The 26,055-nt window shown below is 36.8% G+C and overlaps 1 protein-coding gene and 1 long non-coding RNA gene across 5 annotated transcripts in view; both read right to left on the reverse strand.

The window, feature by feature from the left end:
• The window catches only part of sema5a (sema domain, seven thrombospondin repeats (type 1 and type 1-like), transmembrane domain (TM) and short cytoplasmic domain, (semaphorin) 5A), a 203,029-nt gene that overhangs the window by 163,878 nt on the left and 13,096 nt on the right, over positions 1-26,055 (reverse strand). The window lies entirely within an intron of this gene.
• Positions 5,322-8,919, reverse strand: LOC137063882 (uncharacterized). Of its 3 annotated transcripts, none has more exons than XR_010901449.1 (4): positions 8,408-8,919; positions 8,042-8,140; positions 7,725-7,771; positions 5,322-5,693 (listed from the first exon to the last, which is right to left on the reverse strand). It is a non-coding gene; the product is annotated as an uncharacterized lncRNA (long non-coding RNA). The 3 variants fall into 3 exon arrangements; XR_010901448.1 differs by lacking the exons at positions 5,322-5,693; positions 8,408-8,919 and adding exons at positions 6,122-6,139; positions 7,193-7,242 and having other exon boundaries at positions 8,042-8,226; XR_010901447.1 differs by lacking the exon at positions 8,408-8,919 and having other exon boundaries at positions 8,042-8,226.

The raw sequence follows: 26,055 nt of genomic DNA on the forward strand, positions 1-26,055 counted from the left end.
CACCATTCCTATTGGATCCAAATCCACCATTGACCAGAGATTTTTTGTTTAAAAACGACCCCGGAGTGAAATTAAGTTAACATATCTCCCCCATGTGAGCTGGAACTTAAACTAACGATAAAGTTCAACCACACTTTCCTATAAGGATCCGAAGGAAGCTTATGCAGCGACTGTGTTCTTCCACAACCAGGAATAGCACAATATCTTGCTATCTTCCTTGGCCTGTTTATTGTTGTTGATCAGCTAGCACGATCCGATCACCTCCATGAGTCGGTGGGTGAGGCTACTAGATTAGACGTGCTGTAGAGGCAGTGTTTCGCCGTGCAATGACGTAAGTATGAAGCACAAGACCGTTTGCTGAGCCTGGTGTCTATAAAAGCGTTTCTTTGACTAACAAGGACGTTTTCAGCTCTGAAACTTAGAAGATATTCTTATATTACCATTAACTTTTATTAATCAAAAGCTCAAGGGAAAGATGATTTCTCAATTCATCACCCCTTTAAACTCACATCATTGGTTGAGCAAGAGTTGCTATGTAGTTGTGATATTACAAACCAGACCAAACAAAATCAAAATAATATGCAGACACATAGGGTAAGACAAAATCAAAGACTGTATCAAGCAATATTGCCTTACCACAAACTCAAAATATATATGCCAGACCACATATTGCATTAATTACAACATCATGGCTTTATAGAAGGAGGATCCGGGTACTGAAATGGCCAGCCTGCCGTCCAGATCTTTCGGCAATAGAAAACATTTGCCACATCAGAAAGAGGAAGATGCGACAAAGAAGAACTGAGACAGTTGATCAACTAGAAGCCTGTATTAGACATGAATGGGACAAAATTCCGATTCCTAAACTTGAGCAAATTTTCTCCTCAGTCCCCAGACGTTTGCACAGACGTGATAATTTATTAATCTCCTGTGTAGTGCATAGAACTATTCAAACTGGAATGTAGCCTATGGCTTAAAAAAGCAACTAGCTGTTCCTTTGGGTTGACAGCCTTACGTAATTTCAGACAGTGTCGGGTGACAGTGCCATTACAAGTCCACATAATCTATGTAAAACCCTCAGAATCGGTTCTACTTGTCGGTTTCATTAAGAATCTACAGGATATTTTGCTCATTAAAATGTTTTAGTGGGTATTCTAGCTAATTATACAGCTAGAGGTAGTCACTTATTGTTTCTACACCTTTAAAATGTGCATAATGAGTTATGGATTGTTTTAGACTAGGTGTTAAAAGTAAGCATTTTCAACAAGCATTTTCATTAAACCAAAACATGAGTCCTTCTTTCTACTAAAACATCTTATTTTGCAATATAATATGGGAACAAGTATAATCACACAGTGATTCATGATGTAAATTGTTATCTGATTGACATTGACATTCTCAACAACATCATTACAAGGCCCTGATCTTACATGCTGACCTTTCAACTCCCTGTATTAGTTTAATGTCAACTCCTCTACCCAGACAAACATGGCGGTCCACCTGTGAGCCGTTTCCTACCCGTAGCAGATGTCTAGAGTTCCGCTGAGAGCATCACTCTTCATATGTGTTTGTAAGCAGCGAGGACCATGCGCTGGGCCAACAGCAGTCACTTAAGTACCAGACGAGAGCTTGTTTTGGTTTGAGCAGCTGTGTTATTACACTCAAGTCAGGTTACATTGGGTCACCTTATGAACTAACCAAGCTGTACTAAGTGCACTTTTGGGCAGAATAACTGTGTTTAAACAAAGCACTCACACTGGCATATCGATATAGTACATGCAGTGGCAGACCACAGGTGTGACGGGGTGTGAAACAGCATCGCTGATGGAAACAGACAATGGGCAATTTGGCTCTTTTTTAGTGAATGTACTATTCACCAATTCTGCCATTAGTTACTCATGCTCATGTCTTTGCAAATCTCAATTCCAAACACAAAAGATGATATTTTAAAGGAAGTTTCCACTATTTTTGCCCATACACTGAAAGTCAGTGGGACCCAAAACAACATAGGACGCCGGTGATTTTTCTTGAATGTTACTGTGCATGTCATTTAATAAATCAACATTCACACGTGATACAGAATATGCAGTATATTATATAATACATACACCACTTTTCAAATGTAATTTTTTTTCAAATCAGCAATATTAAATCGATCAAAATACATCAAGGAATACTGAACAAAATCATGGTTTCCACAAAATATTGTAAAAAGAAATGTTTCTTACACTGAAGACTGGACAAATGATGCTTAAAAGTCAGCTTTTCCATCATAGGAATAAATTACATTCAAATGTGTAATATTTTTCAGTTTTTACTATATTTTTTTATCAAATACAGTCAGACTCAAAAACTTTTAAAACTTTTGAACAGTAGGGATAGAGTTTCTTAAATAAAAAATATATTTATTCTTGCAGGTGGCATAAAAATCTCTTTAAAATGGCTCTTGCTCATGCTAACCATACCAGCAGAGATTTAGGCATGCCTGGAAAAAATCAAAATAGGCCTGATCATTTGTCAGGCTGCCTGACATCAGTATTATTTAGGAAAAAATGTACTGAGAGAAAGAGAAGTCTATCTTTCTTGTTATTCTTTTTCTAAAAGATCCCGAAATAATGTCAGCCCTGATCCTAACCCTCACCATCTGCTAAACTGCAAGGGCAGATTTCACCACAAACTTCTGCATGAATTCACCTTCTACAGAGTCACCACGACTTCCTCTCCCCTCTCACCCAAACAGATGGGGGTCAGGAGCACCTGGGCTCACCACAAATAGCCCACCACACAACCACACCATTGTGGACCCTATTTTCCCTGAAGTATGAAGAAAGAAAACAAGCTTTTGGGAAGTGAAGGACAAGCGGGTGGGTGCAGCTGGATAAGCAAGAACTACATGAATTATGGCTGAAGTGTCAGACAGACACTGCTTTCTGAAAGTGGTACAAATGACCAAACAATATTGCTAAATCTGAATCCTTGAATAACTTAATAATTTATTTTTATTATTGATAATAATTTATTACATATTAAGAATTCAGATTGTTTTATACCGCCCAAGATACCTTGCTTTAATCAGAATCTCAGCATGTTAGCTAAAAAAACGAATACAATTTAACAAAAAATGTAATAAATAGAAAATGGACGAGGCAAAAAATATTTTATAAATAAACTTAAAAATCAGTTCAATTAAAAATTGTACACTACCGATTAAAAGTGTGTGTGTGTGTGTATAATTAAAATTGTATTTTAATATGAATATATATATATACCATTTTTAACTAAAACTTAACTATTACTATTATATAATCTAGTTATTTTAACAGATATGTATATATGTATACATGTATATGCACAGTTTATATGTGCACTGATGTTGGATGAGAAGGTCTGGCTCGCAGTCTCCACTCTAATTCATCCCCCAAAGGTGTTCTATCGGGCTGAGGTCAGGCCAGTCAAGTTCCTCCACACCAAACTCACTTATTCAAGTTTTTATAGACCTTGCTTTGTGCACTGGTGTGCAGACATGTTGGGACATGAAGGGGCCATCCCCAATCCAGGGGCCGTTTCCACAAAGTTGTGCTGTATACCACCTACACCAGTGCTTTACACCACTTCATCTGACACTGCATTGCACTTGGAGATATAAGGCTTGGATGCAGATGCTAGGCCATGGAAACCCATCCATGAACTTCTCTAAGCACTTTTCTTGAGCTAATCTGAAGGCCACAAAAAGTTTGGAGGTCTGTAGCTATTGACTCTGCAGAAAGTTGGCAACTTCTGCACACTGTGTGCCTAAACATGAGCTGACCCCGCTCTGTAATTTTTACGTGACCTACCACTTTGTGGCTGAATTGCTGTTGTTCCAAATTGCTTCCACTGTGTTATAATACCATTAACAGTTGATATTTAGTAGTGAGGAAATTTCCCAAATGACTTATTGCACAGGTGGCAACCTATCACGGTAACACGTCTGAATTCACTGAGCTCCTGAGACCGACCCATTCTTTCACAAATGTAAACTATAGAACATATAGAATATTTTGTGATTATTTTTGGGTGTTGTGCTCTAATAAAGTATATATATATATATATATATATATATATATATATATATATATATATATATATATATATATATATATATAAAATAATAAACTAAATATATATATACTTTATTATAAATAACATAACGCCAAAAAAATCTCAAAGGTTTTATAGTAGTCCAGATAAAAAAATAAATAAAAAAACACTGAGGCAGAACATTCATAAACCTTGAACAGCGACCTGTCAACATTTAAATTTAAGAGCAACTGAGTTCATTCCCTGAATAGTTCATAAACAAACACCAACTAAAACAGGTGCTAACAAGATGGAGAATTTTGCCCTCTCGAGTGCATTGGAAACAGTACAGCCTCATACCCCAACTTCTCTTCTTAACGATAGGCATCTCAGGAAGCCCAACAATAAGTTATTCTTCCCTCTGCAGAACATGCCCTTACAGAGCACTATGAAATAGTATGGTGCGATAAAATATCACAGCTCACATAAATAATGGTTTAATGAGCCCCCTCACCCTTCACTTTAATGATGACTGTAGCTTTTCCAGTCTGCTGCTCTCTGGGGCCGCCACATGTGGCCTCCAGGTGGACCAGTCAGACGGGGACTACCCACACAAAATTATTCCAAACACCTCCGATTCCTAAATCATCCAGTACTACCGTTGAACATGCCTTCTAACCTTTTCTCTCACGACCATTGTTTACCTTAAGAATTATTCCTCTTTCTCTTTACCTTCTTCAATCTAGCACATGACAAAAACGTGTGTGGTGTGAAGTCATGCTAAATTGAACCTATGTTCCCCTAATTGTGTCCAAAGAACATTGGTCCCTCATAAGCACACTGTAAAACCCAACAGGTTACGGTAACTCAAACCATTTGAGGAAACCGATTGCTTCAAACCAATTAAGTTTTAAAACCATTAAGTATGAGTACTGAAAACTCATATACATTGAGTTAAATTAACTCATATTTTAGTGTTGTTTAAGTGTTAAAACTTATATTTTAGTGTTGTGTTGATCAATTATTAAGAGTAAACTGAACTTAAAGATTTTAAGTTAATTTTATTAATTCAATTTGAATTCAGGTAACAAATCTAACTAAGTCTTAACAACTACATGGTTACTTAAATGGTTTTAGGAAACAGATTGCGGCAAATGGTTTAAGTTCATCAAACTCAAAGTGATTAAGTTACATAAGACTAAGCACAAGCTAACATTGGTACAAAATGAAGACAGAACAGGAGGGTATTTTTAAGTAATTTATTGAAATATAACATTTACATCATAAATACAGTATGCCATATGTTCACAAATATAACTAGACAAAAAATATTAGACTTTTTCACCAAATAAAACAGCACAAACATGTTTAAAAAAGTCATAACATTTAAATAACCAAACATATAAAATAAAAAAAAATTATGTAAAAAGGTACGTTTCCTCAAAAAGCAAAAGCACTGTATGATCTTTAATGTACTCTAAGTGTATTGCACTGACCGAAGACTTGGCAGACATCACCACCTCATCTTTAAAGACAATCAAAGCATCCAGTGGGTTTAAAGGTAACGTTCCCTCTTCCTCCTCGACAGTAAGGATGGTGACTGTTGGCTTCTGCACCTGGTCAAGCTCCTTTTTCTATATGCATTGGAAAAAAAGTTTGTATGTCACCACATATAAAAATAACCCTTGTCAGGGCAGACACCATATTTCAATTTTCATAAAAAAAAAAAACGTTGTTATAAGGAACGGATTATTGTTGATTTAATTGGGCGTGTGCTTATTTAAAACCCTGTAGTTCAATTTTGTAAAGATGTTAAGTTGTTTGTCAGCAAGGTTTAATTGGGGGAAAAACATTTTCAGGGGTGTATCAGCCGAATGTTCTAGACCTTGAATTGAATGACGAATTGAATTGAATTGAATTCAAGCGATAATGCACACATTGCAAAACATTTGTTTTTCATGTCAGTATGTCATAAATAGAAAGAGGCAACAGTTTACTGTCAAAGATTTGTCGCTCACATCACGCCGCATCCAGTGTAGACAACATAACGGACTATAAGGGGCTCTTTTGTCCTGTCGCGCTGCTCACATCCGGTGTAGACAAAGTGAAACAAGACAGATTTGATTAACAAATTTTAAATGGATAATGGCAAGACATCCTTGGTGTAAATTACGTTCTTCTTTCAGATTAATATAATCAGAGCAGTATTGATAAATGTCCTGGTTAATCCAAGCATTATAATGGCAGTAAATGGCTGTCCAAAATTTGAAGCCAAAAAAGTGCATCTATTCATTATAAAAGTAATCCATATGACTCTGGAGGGTTAATAAAGTACTTCCGAAGTGAATCGATGGGTTTATATAAGAAAAATATCCATATTTAACTCGTTATAAAATAAGAAAATAACTAGTTTCGGGCGCAACGATGACGTCGGATATAGCGTAAAAAAGCATAACAGCCACGGCGTTGACAGCGGACGCAGCGTAAAAAACATAAATGATGTGACGATGATGTCGGGCGTTGCACAAGCGTTTTGAATCACGAGAGGATATTTTTCTTACACAAACCCATCGATTTAATTCAGAAGGCCTTTATTATTCCCCCGGAGCCGTGTGGAGCACTTTTAAAATGGATGGATGCACTTTTTTGGGCTACAAATTTTGGGCTGCCATTCACTGCCATTATAAAGCTTGGACGAGCCAGGACACGTATTAATATAACTCTGATTGTATTCGTCTGAAAGAAGAATGTCATTTACACCAAGGAGGACTTGAGGGGGGGAGTAAATCAGGGTGAACGATTCCTTTAAGCTTGAGCTGAGATTGGTTTATTATGTGTCAAATAAGCTTTTGCTGTGCTCAATGTATATGCTAATGAAAGCCTAAATTAAACGTTTTGAAGACTAGATTTTCAATGGACAGATTAATAAAATTCTTATGTGTTTGGAACAATATGAGGGTTGGTAATTTATGAATCATGACTGAATTTGTATTGGCAAGTGGACTATACATTTAAGACAACTTGAATGATCAACTATCAGTCACTGTAACCACACCATGCATTTATGCTGGTGGCAGCTGAAAGGTTAACATGTTGCTAAATAAATGTAATGTAGTTTTGACATGTGTCCTACCTTGTGTCTTGAAAACATCTCCTGACTCTTCCTTTTAAATAGTAACAGACCTGCCAGGATCGTAGTTTTTTTTATGATTCATGACAAGACTTCTTTCAACCACTGCAAATCTAGCATTGCCAATTACCTTACACCTTAACAAACCCAAGGCAACTTCAGGATAACTGCCAGTGAAAATATAACACACGAAATGTTTCTGTTTATATTAGGAAAGCCGACTATAACAACAACTTTCAAGACTTGACCAGTATTCTCCTGAAGCAATACAACATGACTTTGAATGATAGACAGACTGGACTTTGGACTTTAAGCCTTTTTAAAAAATCATATTGCTTCAGAAGACTTACAAGTTGTGCTAAAAGACATTTATGGTCATAATTACGTTTGCAAAAATAGCAATTCATTCAAAAATTTAAATTGAAGAACAAACTTATATTTGTATGAACATTATGTAACTGTTCATAACGTTATCATTTGCATTTTGCACAGTAAATTCAATTGATTTGTTCAATGTTAATTCTAACTTACTTACTCATAGAATTGTAGCCACGTTGCTGCCATTGCACCTTCGTCTTTGCTCTGAAAAGATTTAAAAGCATGGCAACAATGTGTTAGTGTGAGTTTCAAATGAGAAAACGTCATGAGAAACAAATAACAGTTTAAAATTTTATCTAACGTTAGCAAAACAGGATCTAAAATGCTCCTCAAGTCACTTTGTTCACCCCGGAGCTTCAGCTGCTTTAGTCAAATTAACTAGCATCACATATGATAGAGGAAACTCGAATTCGATTAACAATACATTTAAAACGGTTGTAATATAAGGAATGCTTGAGTTTGCATTAACGTTACCTTTTGCTTTAACATAAGTTAGTTAACGTCACTGTGGCACGAGACGAGAGACATGGAAAGATGACCAACTGTCTCAAAAGCCAGCGTTTATCTGTCCGACTGTGAGAAAGCACAAACATATATTTTTTAATTCCCCGCTGACAAACTGCAGTGTAAAACAGCATAATTAACTCCAAACGTGTACATTACCGTTGATAACACTGCAATAGCGCATTTGCTCCTAATGTTAGATTGTTTGCTGGCTAACTTTACACACAACATTACTGAGCTGGTTAATCTTCGGATAAACATAAAAGAGTTACGAAAATAACACCGAAAACGTTCAAACATGAGCGAAATATGAATAAATAAGTTTGAAACGCTTACCTTTTGTTTTTCTTGACTGAAGCGCGAGCCGTCCTGCTGTGACTGGACTGAAGGAGGGAAAATGGTGCGGTTTTTGTTACCTCGGAAACTCACTGGGATGATACTTTGACATGACTAAATGTAATGACTTTAAAAGAGCTTAATGTAAGACTGTAGGCTTAATATGAGGTAGATTAATGTATATACTATTGTTTATTTATTTATTTTATCAGCTTTTAGTCTTTCCTGTAGCTCAATGAGTAGAGCATGGCGCAACGCCAAGGTCATGGGTTCGATTCCCAGGGAAAGCAAGACTTGACAAAAATGTAAAATGTGTACCTTGAATACAATGTAAGTCGCTTTGGATAAAAGCGTCTGCCAAATGCATAAATGTAAAATGTAAATGTAGTTATTTAATTGGCTATAGATGTAAAATACTAGATTAAATAAATATCTGTAACTTAAACCATTAGAGTTAAAAAGTTTTAGTAACTTATTTAGATTGAGGTTTGCTTACAATAATACATTTTTGAGTTAACATCACACATATTTGTTAAGTTGAATTAACTTTTTTGGTAACATTAAGTAAAATGAACTTATTTCATTTAGTGAATTTCACTGTTAGGTTTTACAGTGACAGAGAAATCCTAGTATGCATAATCCTCATTATCCTCTCCAATTAACATGTAATTTTCCACTGCTGAATGGTCCATATAGACCAGGTTAGGTGGCATTTCTAACGAGTGTCTGGTGTTTAAAAATAGAAGAAAGAATAATTATTCCATGGTGACTGCAAGCAATACATTTTCAAATTCACTTTACACTTCAGAGTACTTGTTAGTTTCTGCAATGGTTTTGATGTTAGTTTTTAATTTATGTACATATTTCATTTTTGTAAACTATTGTTAAAAAAGTTTTAAAAAGAAGTCTCTTAAGTTCACCAAGTCTACATTGATTTAATCAAAAATACTAAATTACAATTGAAAATCATTTTCTCTTTGAATATATTTTAAAATGATTTAAATAGCAAAGATTAATTTTCAGCCTCATTACTCCAGCCTTCAGTGTCACATGATCCTTCAAAAATCATTCTAATAGGCTGATTTGCTGCTCAACAAATATTTTTATAACAAATTCTTTTTATTATTATCAATGTTGACAACAGTGAGGAAGGTGATACATTGATACAGAAAATACAGTTTATTTTGAATCAAAATCTTTTGTAACAATGTAAATATCTTCACTGTTATTTTTGACATACTGCATGGCTAAATCAAAGTATTAATTTCTTTAAAAGAAAATTATATTTTGAACAATATTAAGTCTAGCTTTAGTCAATAACCTTTCTGGCATCTCACTCCACATAACCTTCATTGTATAAGTCTTGTATTTCAGTAATTTAACAAACACTGTTTTTAGACATTTCCCATTACTGTTAATTCCTCAATGCAACAAATAATTGTTTCAATTTATGAAAATGTTTTCAAATCATTAGTCTGAGTCTCATTTCATTTGTATAATTACCAAATAATGTGAACTGAGTAAAACTTTAGAAACATTAATGTTTTTCAGTTAGTGTACGTTTACAAAATAAAAAAGGAAAATAAACAGATAAATATACTATATAAATGTACCATAAGCTCCTGTAAAGACTATTGCTCTGTTCCAAAACCTCGTGAGCTCCCTACAGAGGCAGCATCTCACTGTTGGCTGTTCCAAAATGTAACCTTATTATGCTCCTTGTTCTAGTCAAATTCAAAGACAGCTATCATTTGCTGAAAAGATAATCCCAGGACTCAAAAATAAATAAATCCAAGATGGATAAGGCAAGAGCAACTTTAAAAAATAACTTTATAAATAAACTTCCAACTCCTTCAATACTGGAAAATATTATACAAAAAAGCACAATCCTTTTTTTTCTTTTTCTTTTTTTTTTTTTACATCTTACCAGCCCCAAACTTGCTGGTAAGATTTAAAATACAGTAAAATATAGAAATAAATACAGCAAAAACATGATAAAATATGATATTATTATCAGTTATCATTTGGTGCACAATTATTAAAAATGTTTTTTGCAGCTAAAAATTTGAATATAAATGAGTATCATTTGAGACTGTATTTTTGATATGCATCACAAAACAATATATTTAATATATTTTAACATGTAAGTTATTCCTATCATACAAAGCTGAGTCATTTAGTGTCACAAGATATTTCAGAAATCATTCTTTTATGATTTGATGCTTAAGAAACATTTATCATGATGATGATTTATTATTATGAGGCAGTACATACTACATAAGCAGCAAGCAAAGCAGCTTGGTTTGGTCTTGGAATATATTATATTTGACTATTGATTGAGTATAGGTCATGCTGTTTGAATGGCAGCTTTCAGGGATGTCAGGGTTGAGTTCACGGTTTATGTGCTGTCAGAAGAGAACGAATGGATGAAAAGCGTTGTGAGACCCGTCAAAAGTCAGCAGGTGAAATGGGGAAAGACCTCAGCGGGGTCAATGAGAAAGGAGTTAGTTTCAAGGAACAAGTGTGTCTTTTTATAGCTATGAATAATTGCTCAAGGGCACCGTCATCTCTGTCAGCTTAACATCTAAAACCATTTAGCAACCATGATTTGCTGGTATGTGTGTGCTGGCTGGAAAGGAATGGTGTGGAGTTGTAGTCTGAATTTTGTATGTTTATAAAATGTAGCTTTATTCATCACACAACAGATGTTTGTTCTGGACTGGGAGGGAAAGTGTGTTAGAGCACTGCAGGGTTCAGAGCTTACCGTAATTCATTCAGTCTTATTCAACACTATTCAAATAAAAATGCCTGTTGATATTATATTCATGCAGGCAAGAGGACTTAATAGCCCACCAGGCTATTAAAATTCCCAGGCTACTGGGAATTTTAAGCACAAAAGGGGATTTTTTTTTTTTAACAAAATTTCTGGTCTTTTTTCCTTACTTTTTCAGTATTTGCATCATTGGACACCACTGTCTTTGAACAGCAGTGAAGTCATTCAGGTTCCTGGGCACCATCATCTCTCAGGACCAGAAATGGGACAATCACATTGACTCCAGAGTCTAAAGTGGAAAAAGGTCCAGCAGAGGCCACATGAGCTGCTGACACAGTATACTCAGCTGTCATTGAGTCCGTTCTATGCGCTTCTATAACTGTCTGGCTTGGTTCAGTCCACCGAATAAGACATAAACAGACTACAAATGACAGTCCGGACTGCTGAGAGGATTATTGGTGCTCCCTGCCCACTCTCCAGTACCTGTACACTTCCAGAGTGAGAAAGTAAAATCATCACAGACTCCACTCCACCCTGAACTATTGCCTTCTGGAAAGTGATTCAGGTCACTGGGCACTAGAACATCTCGGCACAGGAACAGCTTCTTCCAACCGGCCATTTCCCTCTTAAACCGTTAAAAGGATAGGCTAATTTTCATTTTTGTGTGCACTATGATTTCCTCACCCTAAAGTCATCTTATATGACTCTTCTTTCAGATGAATACAATCAGAGTTATATTAAAAAAGTCCTGGCTAATCCAAGTTTTATAATGGCAGGGATTGTTGCTCTGTTTTGAAGTCCATAAAAATGCATCTGTCCATCAAATAATGTGCTCCACACAGTTCTGGGAGGTTTGTGATAGATGTGGCCAGTAAACAGAAAAAGATCATGGAGGCAGCAGGCTGATACCAGTGCTTAGGGGTTTATTGCGACAGAATAGGATTACAAAATAAAGCAAATGTTAATCTAACTGAGCGAAACCAAAATATAAGAGAAAAAAACAACCAAACAAACAACTTGTACAATAAACCTGAGTCTCTGTATCTGCCTCTAAAAAAATACAACAGAGGTCTAAATGGACTGCATTTATATAGCGCTTTTATCCAAAGCGCTTTACATTTTTGCCCCACATTCACCCATTCAAACACCGACGGCAATGTCAGTAAGGCACCATCTAGCTCGTCGGGAGTAGCTGGGGTTGGGTGTCTTGCTCATTGACACTTCGACACTTGGTCAAGTGGAACCGGGGATTGAACCACCAACCTTCTGGTTTGTAGACAACCTACATGAACCACTGAGCCACTGCCGCCCCTAGGTCTAAGGACTACAGGACCCGTTCCCTCACAGAACAACACTAACACTTAACACCGGACATACCTTTATACATTGGTGGCCAGCACCAATTAACACAAACAGGGGAAAAACAGATGCACAAATAATGGCCATTTTACAAAATACAAACATATAAAAACATCAAATAAACCTGGAAACAAATACATCAAATAACACTTTATAAATTACTCCACTTTATACATTTACGTCCTATATATATATCAGTGTAGTCCTTCCCCCAGGCAGAACCCAGAATGGTGTGGCTAGATCATGGGCCGGAACAGTATATATATGTCCAGTATTTCCGCCCGACCTGTAAGGTTGCCAGAATAATAATCATAGTCTCCTTACAGGTCAGAAATCATATTCGATCGGAATATTCAAATTTCTGGGTATCATGCAAGAGACGGGTTTATTGAGGATGACGCGTCGATTACAAAAAAAAGGCCTTCTGAAGCAAATCGTTTGTGTAAGAAAAATGTCAATTTTAAAAACGTTTTAAAATAAAGTTTCAGCCGATCGTCTTCCGTGGAAAAGTGTTGAAATTGAGTTGATGTGTAAGATGTGTACTCGACGTCTGACGAGTGTAACTGGTCACGTAAGCCTTTGAACTGCAGAGGCACTTTCAACACTTTTTTCATAAACTGAATACGAAATGCGATCGACTTTACTTTATAAAGTTTTAAATATGGATATTTTTCTTACATAACCGCACCAATTCACTTCAGAAGGCAACCCCCCTGGAGCCGCGTGGAGCACATTATTTGACAGAAAGATGCAATTTTATGGACTTCAAAAATAGAGCAACAATCCCTGCTATTATAAAGCTTGTCTTAGCCAGGACTTTTATAATATAACTCTGATTTTATGTGTCTGAAAGAAGAATGTCATATACATTAGGATGACTTGAGGGTGAGTAAATCATGGGATCATTTTCATCTGTGGGTACTATACCTTTAAATGCCTGGGAACAAATATCCATGTGTTGCAGGTGCAATTAGTGCAATATCTTTGTAAACTCAGCTGATATTTACTCATATTATACATAATACTGTTTATATGTTCACAACCAATAAAGGTTTATTATGACTAAACCTAACATTAATATTTTTAATATTTTATTCTTGTTTTTAATACTATGTTTCTTGTTGTTGTTTGTATGTGTGCACCTTGCAAGCACACTTGGCAATAAAGCTCCTTTTGAGTCTGATTCTTCAAAGCAAGTCTCTTTTGAAAGGAGTAGAGGGAAAAAAAAAACATAAATGAAAGAAGAACAGAGGAAGTAACAGCATGCCGATTGTTTCACGGCAGGAACTCCAGGCTGACAGGTAGGGTTATTTGCCAGCTAAATAGCCTTCCTATAGTGACATTTATCCAATGTGAACAAAAATGAAGTAGCACATTGTCAGCACACTTGACTGTAAGGTGTCCCACAGGTAAACGTGTACAATCTTTGTATGGACCGAGGAAAAAAAGTCTGAGAAAAAAGAGAGACTGATTACATCAAGTAACACAATGTGTTAAATCAAAAGTATTGAGCTGTTTCATCCATTTGATGCTTGAAAAGATGACTTTTTGTACAGCAGTCTAACTCGCTAAATAAAAACCATAGTGCAATGCATCACTGGAGAAACTAACCAACTAGTCAAGACTGTTTCCTAAAACACTCAGTACCAGGGTTGCACCTCAGTTGTTTGAACCACGTTGGTTTAATAATATAGGACTGATGTCACGTGTAGGTGGAGGAGTAATAACTTCAGCTAATTGCTCTATATGAGATCTCCGAGATGCTGCGGAATCCAACACAGCACCTAATAACTATCTCACTGTTTTTGTTCCATATCAATTTGCTTTATTTGATGTTTGATTCATAGCGGGTTCCCTCATACTCCAGAGTTCTCTTGTGCAATATTTGCACTCATCAAAAACGCTGCTGATAGTTGATATGCTATTCAAAGGGTAAGCTCACCCAAAAATGAAATTTATGTCATTAATGACTCTCATGTCGTTTCACACCCGTTAGACCTCCGTTCATCTTCGGAACACAGTTTAAGATATTTTATATTTAGTCCGAGAGCGTTTGCAAGTGTATGCACACTATACTGTCCATGTCTAGAAAGGGAATAAAAACATCATCAAAGTAGTCCATATGTCACATCAGTTGGTTAGTGAAAATCTCTTGAAGCATTTAAAAAACATTTTGGTCCAAAAATAACAAAAACTACGACTTTATTCAGCATTGTCTTCTCTTCCGTGTTTGTTTTCAATCCGCAAACAAAAATTTCGAACGGTCATGAATCAGCAGATTGATTCATGATTCGGATCGCGTGCCAAACTGCTGAAATCACGTGACACTTGCGATCCGAATCATGAATCAATCTTTATTTGAGGATTGAACACAAACAAGGAAGAGCAGACAATCCATCAATATGACCCTTTAATACATATCAATCAATATTTCCGCTACATTTCTAGCTTTCCACCTGTTGTGTTTACCTCAGTCAGGCTTAATGATGCACCAAAGTGAACCTTGAAAGCTAATTGGTTTGAAAGGTTACTCTGATAATGATGATTATTAATACGGAAGAAAAATTCAGACCTTTTTTTCCAAAAACAAATGATGTTCCTGCATTTCCATGTCTATCTCAACTGAAGCTTCAGAGGAGCGTTTAGGCTGTCAGTCTGTGATTTCATTGACCTCGACGTACACATTACAGACCATTCAAACACATGAGAGTAGTGGAAACAGCTACATCATCCCATCCATTTTTACATTTCCATTCTTCCAGCCATCCTTTTTTTCTTCAATTTTATCCAGCCTTTTCTTTATGCCATCTACCCTTTCTTTCTTTCTTTCTTTCTTTCTTTCTTTCTTTCTTTCTTTCTTTCTTTCTTTCTTTCTTTCTTTCTTTCTTTCTTTCTTTCTTTCTTTCTTTCTTTCTTTCTTTCTCTGTGTCAATCGGTGTCTCCTCTGAATTTGTCTCACCCAGCATGCCATCCTCAATAAACCCTTTTCCGGCACGATGACTCTGATCTTTCAAATATTCATATTCTTGTGTAATCGACGCATCATCCTCAATAAACCTGTCTCTTGCATGATTCCCAGAAATTTAAAATATTCCGACTGAATATGATTTCTGACCTGTAAGGTTGCCAGAATAATAATCATAGACTGTTTGTTAATAGGCCAGAGGAGATCTGGCACCCCGACTGAGCCTGGTTTCTCCTAGGTTTATTTATTTATTTTTTGACACAAAAAAAAAAGGTTTATTTATAGATACTGGATAAAACACAACACTAAGTAAAACAGTGCTCAACTTTATTACAAGAAATAAAATTTAAAAGACAGTACTGAACCATGAAAATGTGCTAAATTGCATATAAATTATGACTATATTAAATGATAAGTTCTAACAGAAAAAAACAACAACAACAGAAAATAACTAAAACATTAAAATATTACAAATACATGTTTCTTTAGCTATAACCTAGAAACATGTATGTGAATGTCATCGGTAACTGCAAGTCCCATTTGTTAACAAGGATGTGTTATCTTATTTAGCTAGCTTACATGAGCTAAATGCATTTTGCAATATACATTTTACAGCATGTATTAATAATTGATACAATTGTACCTTAATCATTCATGTTAGTTCATAGTGCATACAAAGTTAACAGATAAAACTAACAATGAATAATACTTCTACAGCATTTATTAACCTTACTTAATGTTAAAATTGAATATTATTGTATTATATTAAGTGTTATTATTTCATATCCAAGCAGTTCGCTTTTTTTAGAACACTTGACGGCTCCTCATGGATGGATGGATGGATGGAGACAATAAACACTCGCTAAAAATATTCTCTCATTTGTAAACCTGTTTGCTCTTCTCTGATTGGTGTAGTTTCAGTGGGCTCCTCATCTCAGCGGGCAGAAAGTTGTCAGTGTCTGCTAGAGGGGGATTCACACCCACCCGCTTCACGCTGTGAACTGTTTGTCTGTCTCCCACTCCCTTTCTTAACTCATTCTGAGGCCCCTCACTGAGACATATATCTGGAAAGAGATCACTTGAAAACACTTTTAAGACTTTAAATATAAATGACACACGCCTCTAGTAAGAGCAAATCTCCTATTGATCCCTTCATATACCCTGCATGAATAACCATCCATCTGAGAGGAGCCAGCCGACACATTTAAACTGCGCTGCACGCAGCTGCACGGCACCATCAGTCGCCGGAAAGCCATGCGCTACGTCTTCTCGGGGAGCCGCTCGATGCTTTAAGCAGGACTTAGGAGGTTTTGTATTGATTAGCAAGAGCTCGGTTTCCATAAAATCAAGCTGTTCATTGATACAGCAGGGATTTTCTGCATGCCCAGTTGCCCACGCTTCTAGGGTGACCTTGTGGCTTTGTTTGTTAATATCTGCACATATTTACAGTACATCCTTTCACTTATGATAAAAAGATGTAAAGACCTTCACAACACAACAACAGCTTTTACGTTCGCAACATTATCAGACTAAATACATATTTAAAATATTCCTCATAGTTGTCAAATTCTCCCCGTTGGATGTTTTATTTGAAGTAGAAGAGAGCAGTTATGTTTTTTCTCTTTTCTTCTGTCACATCCCGTCTGACTTCACTGCATCTTTTGAGCCTGCAGATTCTCACCTGTCAGGGATGATGTCAAGTCCCCTGACGCTTCCTCAGATTAGTATGGTGCAGATGAACAGTGCAGACACATCACACATATCAGATGTCAAGAAAGCAAAATGCAGACTTTGAGTCATTCTCTCGCTTGACTTAAAGGTTAGCGCACGCATTCTGACACATTGAGCCATAGGGACAAGTTTAAGTCCGGTCTGCCTCATTTGCTAACTCTACTCATTCTACTTGCCTTTTCTTAACTTAAATGAACATTTTAAACGTTGTCATTGCAATTAGCTGAAGGTGGGTGGGTGGATGGGTGGATGGATGGATGGATGGAAGGACGGATGGACGGATGGATGGATGGATGGATGGATGGACGGATGAAAGAAGGACGGACAGAGGAAGGAAAGAAAGAAAGAAAGAAAGAAAGAAAGAAAGAAAGAAAGAAAGAAAGAAAGAAAGAAAGAAAGAAAGAAAAAGAAAGAAAGAAAGAAAGAAAGAAAGAAAGAAAGAAAGAAAGAAAGAAAGAAAGAAAGATGTATGAAGGATGGATGAAGGAAGAAAGAAAGATGGATGGATGGATGGATGAAAGAAGGACGGACAGAGGAAAGAAAGAAAGAAAGAAAGAAAGAAAGAAAGAAAGAAAGAAAGAAAGAAAGAAAGAAAGAAAGAAAAAAGAAAAAAGAAAAAAGAAAGAAAGAAAGAAAGAAAGAAAGAAAGATGTATGAAGGATGAAGGATGAAGGATGGATGAAGGAAGAAAGAAAGATGGATGGATGGATGGATGGATGGATGGATGGATGAAAGAAGGACGGACAGAGGAAAGAAAGAAAGAAAGAAAGAAAGAAAGAAAGAAAGAAAGAAAGAAAGAAAGAAAGAAAGAAAGAAAGAAAGAAAAGAAAAAAGAAAGAAAGAAAGAAAGAAAGAAAGAAAGAAAGAAAGAAAGAAAGAAAGAAAGAAAGAAAGAAAGATGGATGAAGGATGGATGAAGGAAGAAAGAAAGAAAGATGGATGTATGGATGGATGAAAGCAAGCAAGCAAGCAAGCAAGGAAGGAAGGAAGGAAGGAAGGAAGGAAGGAGGTATGGCTGTATGGATGTATGGATGTATGGATGGATGGATGGATGGATAGATGAATGGATGGAAGAAAGGAGGTATGAAGGATGAATGAAGGATGGATGATGGAAGAAAGAAAGAAAGAAAGATTTAATTTAAAATATTAATATAAAAAATAATACTAAACCAACATTGCTACATAAAAAGGAAAAAAATAATAGAAATATTTATATTATATATTATATTTTATTTGTGCAATACATTGCCAGGATTGTAAAATGCACTTATTATCCCTGACGTAATAAATTATTTATTAAGTAATTTATTATTGCAGATTTGAATTAAGACTGCACTTATGTGACTTTTTTTTTTTTAAAGTGCTATACTGAGGTCGATTTTTACAGGAAACACTGTTGATGATGTGGTTTGTACAGTAGCCTATAGTGTCCATTTATAAGGCATTTTCTTCATTTTTGTCAAATGTATTTGTTCTCATTTTACATTTTAAAACACATTTGTAGATAGAAGTGTGTGTTTCTTTCTAAACTAAATGGTTTATTATCGGGAAATAAAATGTGGGAATGATGCCAATGATATTTTATTGGAGAAAGTTTAAGTTGAAGACTGTAATATAAGTGCATAAGAAACGGAGTAACAAACTTGATATCACATGCAAGTCTGAGCTTATAAACGTCTCATTAAGATTTTCATTGCAGACAGCAGAACTGACACCAAACCTCTCTACAGTCCACAGAAACAGCAAGCCAGAAAATCACGTAGTGTTAAAACAAAAGCCGTGGAGCAGAACCACGCGGACCACCTTCCAAGGCGACTCATTAAAGCCTCTTTTAGACGCAGACCTCCTTCACCCTAAAGCAAACCCCCGGCTTTAGGAATCAATCTGGGCTCTATCTGCTCTGCCACATTTTCAGGACCCCAGACAGAGATGGATGCTGTTCGCAGCCTGACACAAGCTTTCAGAGCAGCAGGGGAGGCGGCAGGCTACAGCTCTATCTGAAAAAAAGCCCTAAATACATATTAAGTGCTCTCTCCTTATATCTGCATCGCTCTGCCCGCACAGTCTATGGTCACAATGCTGGTAGAATCTACCAGATGCACTTGCATTGCATTAAAAAAGAGGCTGAGGCTTTTCTGTAAAGCAGACCATAGGGAGAGTCCAGAGGAAAGTCCTGTAAATGGACAAAAGTTTTAATTTGTCACGTTTTTTCAATGACCTGTGCAGTTATACATGGTAAAACTCAGGGCCACGACCACTTTAGACATTGCGAATAATAAGAATTGGTAAAATTGATATTCGATTCGTGATGCTTCTCTGGTGTACTCCATTACACACCGCTCTGTTTGTTGCTAGGAAGACAAAAGTAAAATGTAACATTTTTAGGTTGGTCCACCTCAGCAGTCATCACTGTCAGAATGAGTGAGATGGCCAATCAAATCAAAGAAGGCGGGACTTACTTTAATCATAGCAGTGAAAGAGTGTGTCAACACATTTAATATTTGACAATTGCTTATACGATAAAACGTTCAACAACCAACAGTAATATCAAACGATGCAAACTATTTGAGAATTTTTATTAAATTTTGAATTGAAAATATGACACTATTTATGTTAATCATAACGGAATTTGACGTGACAAGAAACATTTAGCATGTTTACATATTAAGCAGACAACAACAAGAGTGAATGTGTGCATATTTAAAAAGATGTATTATTTTCAAATAGCTTATTTCATAACTACAGTATAGAAATAGAACTTTTACCATTCTTAATTCTTTTACTTACTCTTTACTTAAATCATTTACTTTAATAATTAAATTCCATATATATATATATATATATATATATATATATATATATATATATATATATATATATATACAGTGCCTTGTGAAAGTATTCGGCCCCCTTGAACTTTGCAACCTTTTGCCACATTTCAGGCTTCAAACAAAGATATAAAACTGTAATTCTTTGTGAAGAATCAACAAGTGGGACACAATTATGAAGTGGAACGAAATTTATTGGATATTTCAATAAATTTTTATTTATGAATATTTTTAACAAATCAAAAACTGAAAAATTGGGCGTGCAAAATTGTTTGGCCCCCTTAAGTTAATACTTTGTAGCGCCACCTTTTGCTGCGATTACAGCTGTAAGCACATCGAGAGACTGAAATTCTTGCAGAACAGCTCGAGCTCAGTGAGGTTGGATGGGAGAGCGTTTGTGAACAGCAGTTTTCAGTTCTTTCCACAGATTCTCGATTGGATTCAGGTCTGGACTTTGACTTGGCCATTCTAACACCTGGATTTATTTTTGAACCATTCCATTGTAGATTTTGCTTTATGTTTTGGATCATTGTCTTGTTGGAAGACAAATCTCCGTCCCAGTCTCAGGTCTTTTGCAGACTCCATCAGGTTTTCTTCCAGAATGGTCCTGTATTTGGCTCCATCCATCTTTCTATCAATTCAGGACTGGACTGGTAATCTGGCATAGCGGGCATTTGCCCGGTGGTCTGACGCACTTTGGGGCCGGTAGTGTTTTTTAATATATATTTTTTTGTACCACTGACAACATGCAGCGACAGCGGCCCATTTCTTTGTCTTCTGAATTGACAAGCCGAAGCGAGAGAGACCTCCCCTCCATATTAGGCACTTTTTTCTATTTATTTATTTATTAGTAGGCTATATGAGCGCATGGAACTGCAAAAGGAGAATATCCGCACAGCCTAGTCGCAGCCGCTGATGAACATACGCTGTGTTTAAATGCTGCTCTATACGGCACTTTGACTCCGAATTTTGTTTTATACAATCGTGTGATATGGAAACATTACAGGTTCTGTGTTGAAAAACAGCCGCGAGCATGTATTCATGACGAGGTAAAGTGGAAAACGGCAATACACACAAACATTTCACTTTAGAAGAACCACAATTTACATTGCAGCTAACAGCGAAGAAATATGGTGTTTTGGAAGAAACATTTATTAAAAATGTTGCTATATTACTTAAATTAATATTGCAGAATATAAATCACTTTTATAGAGGCTGTTTTCGTATTTTCTACAGGTGAAATTTTTTTTTACTTACAAATATAATAGTTTATTATATATGTTTTATATAGTTTTGGAAACCATATAGCCATATAATCCGGAGCAAGGTTTTTACAGTCTATGTTTTTTACCCTGTGACTACCATGATCTTACATTTAAATCAAACTGGCCTACAGTTAAACTATAGTCTATAAAACAGCTTTAAAATGTCTGGATTCCATGAATTAAGGACAAAGCTCTTTTTCCTCTTTAAAAGTTTTATTAACTTTTTTAAATAGATTTAATGAAATTTAATAGCCCCATGAAAGATAGATATCAGTGACTTACTTAAATGATGTGTTAACTCTTGAAAAATATTATTGTTCAACCCAAAAATGTGATCATTCTCATCCTGATGTCATTCCAAACCTAAATGAATTTATTTCTGTGTAGCATAAAATAAAATAATTTGAGTCTGTTTTTTTTTTTGTTCATACAATATTAAAATGGTATAGCCTAACCAAAATGGCTTGGTTGCCAACATTCCTCAAAATATCTTATTTTGTGTTTCACAGAAGTCATACAGGTTTGGAATGACACGAGTGAATAAATGATGACAACATTTAAAAGAAGTAAATTTACTTTACTGCATCCTACCTCAAAATCATCAGTGCTTTACTGCTAAGGGCATTTCTGTGTGACAAAAAAAATATATTAAGTATTAAGTTCATTTGCATTTACAGCAAATTCGATAATATCTATCGTTATTTGTCCTTGTCCTAGTTTTATTTATATACTCCATTTTAAGGCCCCAACCCCAGCAAAAACATTCACGGGGAACTCATGGGCCGGATGTTCTGGGTATGCCAGAGCCGAATTTTAGCCCCAGTCCAGCCCTGCATCAATTTTAACCATCTTCCCTGTCCCTCCCTGCTGAAGAAAAGCAGGCCCAAACAGTGATGCTGCCACCATGTTTGACAGTGGGGATGGTGTGTTCAGGGTGATGAGCTGTGTTGCTTTTACACCAAACATAACATTTTGCATTGTTGCCAAAAAGTTCAATTTTGGTTTCATCTGACCAGAGCACCTTCTTCCACATGTTTGGTGTATCTCCCAGGTGGCTTGTGGCAAACTTTAAACAACACTTTTTATGGATATCTTTAAGAAATGGCTTTCATCTTGCCACTCTTCCATAAAGGGCAGATTTGTGCAGTATTGATTGTTGTCCTATGGACAGAGTCTGCCACCTCAGCTGTAGATCTCTGCAGTTCATCCAGAGTGATCATGGGCCTTTTGGCTGCATCTCTGATCAGTCTTCTCCTTGTATGAGCTGACAGTTTAGAGGGTTAAATCTACCAAGCCAGGTCTTGGAAGATTTGCAGTGGTCTGATACTCCTTTTCATTTCAATATTATCGCTTGCACTGTGCTCCTTGGGATGCTTAAAGCTTGGGAAATCTTTTTGTATCCAAATCCGGCTTTAAACTTTTCCACAACAGAATCTCGGACCTGCCTGGTGTGTCCCTTGTTCTTCATGATGCTCTCTGCGCTTTAAACGGACCTCTGAGATTATCACAGTGCAGGTGCATTTATACGGAGACTTGATTACACACAGGTGGATTCTATTTATCATCATTAGTCATTTAGGTCAACATTGGATCATTCAGAGATCTTCACTGAACTTCTGGAGAGAGTTTGCTGCACTGAAAGTAAAGGGGCTGAATAATTTTGCACGGCCAATTTTTCAGTTTTTGATTTGTTAAAAAAGTTTGAAATATCCAATAAATTTCATTCCACTTCATGATTGTGTCCCACTTGTTGTTGATTCTTCACAAAAAATTATAGTTTTATATCATTATGTTTGAAGCCTGATATGTGGCAAAAGGTCGCAAAGTTCAAGGGGGCCGAATACTTTCGCAAGGCACTGTATATATATATATATATATATATATATATATATATATATATATATATATATATTAGGGGTGTAACGATACGCGTATTCGTATTGAACCGTTCGGTACGAGGCTTTCGGTTCGGTACGCGGTACGCATTATGTACCGAACGGTTCTTGGACTAATAAATTAGATTTGGAAAATAAAAAAGTGTGTGAAATATAATAATATGCGTTCAACAAGGTAGCCCAATAACCAAAACGACATAACAGCCAATGCCCCTGACACCGCCGAAGTGAAAAAAAAAAAAAAAACACCAAATATGTTTTAGGCTGCTCAGTCAGGTGCTCGCTTACTCAGTAGGCTACGCGCTGAATGCTCGTCGCAAAATGGCAATTGCGTTTAACAAACCAGAAATAGAAGATCCTCCAATAACCAACAGGTCTGGTGTTTGGGTGAACTTTGGATTCTTGGTAAGCTATGATGGTGTTGGCAAGAGTGATGGATTAAAAAAACAACGGTATGTCGCATTTGCTGATGGTACAGCAGCGGGAATAATTCATGTCATGTCAATCAAAGCCGACAACAAGACGATCTTGTTGTCTTTACGCCGACAACAAGACGATAAAAAGGAGAAACAGCCACAAACTATCCCACAAACTATCCCCGCAGCATTTAGACAGACATTTCCAACTTATTCAAATGGGAAAAGACATCACCGCGGCGAGTGGTCCATTTATAGCCGCGGATATGAGACCTAACGCCCGTTTCACACATACTCCGTCTGCAGTGCGTGTGCGGTGCGTATTTTTTCCCGTACCCATGGGATGACAGCTTTCAAACTGCACGCGGGTGCTGTCCGTCAGTCTGTTCCAGGAGCGTTGCGTCTGCAGCAGTGCACGGATCGTTTGCGTACCGAGTCTATTTTTTGCTGCGCTGCGTTGCTGCATTAAAGTGGTAGAACATTGTTCGCATTAAAATAAACATGTACTGACGCGAAAATCTAGTAATTTCACCACAGATGCATCTCATTTAAAATATACTCTTGTTTCAAAGTCAACACATGGCTTTTTTTCTCAAGTAAAGCAACAAAACAACACCTTACCTGGCATTTAGGTTAAAAAAAATGTGCCATAATGGAGAGCACTCGTACTTTCTTGGAGGTGAAAAGCAAAGTTCTTTTTGACCTGCAGGATTTCTTTTAAAAGGGTGTAAAAACGAAAGAAAAGACGAGAGTCGGCTGTTTTTGAATAGACTATTGTAAGTTTCTAATTTAAAATGTTTGTGATTTAAGGCTATAAACTATGTTTAAATGTTTTGCCACTTGTGTGAGCTAAATCTAAAGTATATAAATATGAATAAATGAATTTAATAAAATGATGTTTAAATGTAGTAGGCTACGTAACCTGACTTCTATTAAAGAGTAAACAAAGAGAATTGGAATTCTGACGAGCCATGTTCAGTAAAAACTTTCGGATTTTAAATAAAAAATAATGAATAAATGCTGTGTTTGTGGTGTGCAACAGCGGATCAGTTGCGGACTGCAAACGCAGCATCTGCATGTAAAGCACTACAGGGTGTGGGGCTCCTGCAACGCACGCAACGCACATGCTAATGTAAAGAGCTAATGTCTTATTCCTGTAACTACATAGAAGATTCTATCATGATGGCATTCTATCATGATGGCGCCGCGGATGGCCGCCTCGGTGTGGAGCTCCTCTGTTATTGTGTTGTTTTTCTTTGTTTGTTCTGCGCTTAGTCATTCTTTTCCGATCCGTTTTACCAAAGACGAACTACTGGACATTAGGACACACACACCAGACAACATATCTACATTTTTTGAATATTCGGACGTTTTGCGGGACATTCTCGTTGGAGGGGCAGCTGTGTTTTTAAAACGCGCGGCCGGACGCAAACGAGGGAAGCGAGCCGGCGTGCTGGTTAAACTCCGCGCGCGCGGCCTCCGCACTGCACTCCCCAGTATTCATCTTGCGAATCTCCGATCCCTTCCTAACAAAACGGACGAACTTCTTCTCCTCTCCCGCATTAACAGGGACTTTAATAACTCTGCTGCACTGTGCTTCACTGAAACCTGGCTGAGTGAAGCCATTCCGGACAACGGACTACATCTGCCGGGCTTCCAGCTGTTCAGAGCGGATCGCATCACGGAACTTACAAGGAAAACGAGAGGTGGTGGATTGTGTTTCTACATTAACGAAAGTTGGTGTTCAGATGTAACAACGCTGAAGAAGATGTGCTCTCCTAACTTAGAGGCGCTTTTCATAAACTGTAAACCTTTTTACTCGCCACGAGAGTTTTCCTCGTTCGTTCTCGTGAATGTTTACATTCCTCCAGACGCGTGTGTGAACGCGGCACTGCAGCAGCTGGCTGAACAAATAGCTGAAACAGAACATAGCTACCCAGACTCTCTTTTAATCATTCTTGGAGATTTTAACAAAGCAAATCTCTCCCGTGAACTGCCAAAATACAGACAGCACGTTACATGTCCCACCAGAGACAGTAATATACTGGACCACTGTTATACAACAATAAAAGATGCATATCACTCCGTCCAACGGGCAGCTTTGGGGTTGTCTGATCACTGTGTGGTTCATCTTATACCGACCTACAGGCAGAAACTGAAATCAGCTAAACCTGTAATAAGGACTGTAAAAAGATGGACTAATGAAGCAGAGCAGGTCTTACAAGCCTGCTTCGATTGCACTGATTGGACTGTTTTTGAAGCTGCTACCACCGATCTGGATGAGCTCACAGACACTGTAACATCATACATCAGTTTCTGTGAGGATACATGCATTCCTACCCAGTCATTCTTATCATTCACAAATGATAAACCATGGTTTACTGGGAAACTCAAACAGCTTCGTCATGCCAAAGAG

Source organism: Pseudorasbora parva, chromosome 24, assembly GCF_024679245.1.
Source record: "Pseudorasbora parva isolate DD20220531a chromosome 24, ASM2467924v1, whole genome shotgun sequence".
Lineage (NCBI taxonomy): Eukaryota > Metazoa > Chordata > Actinopteri > Cypriniformes > Gobionidae > Pseudorasbora > Pseudorasbora parva.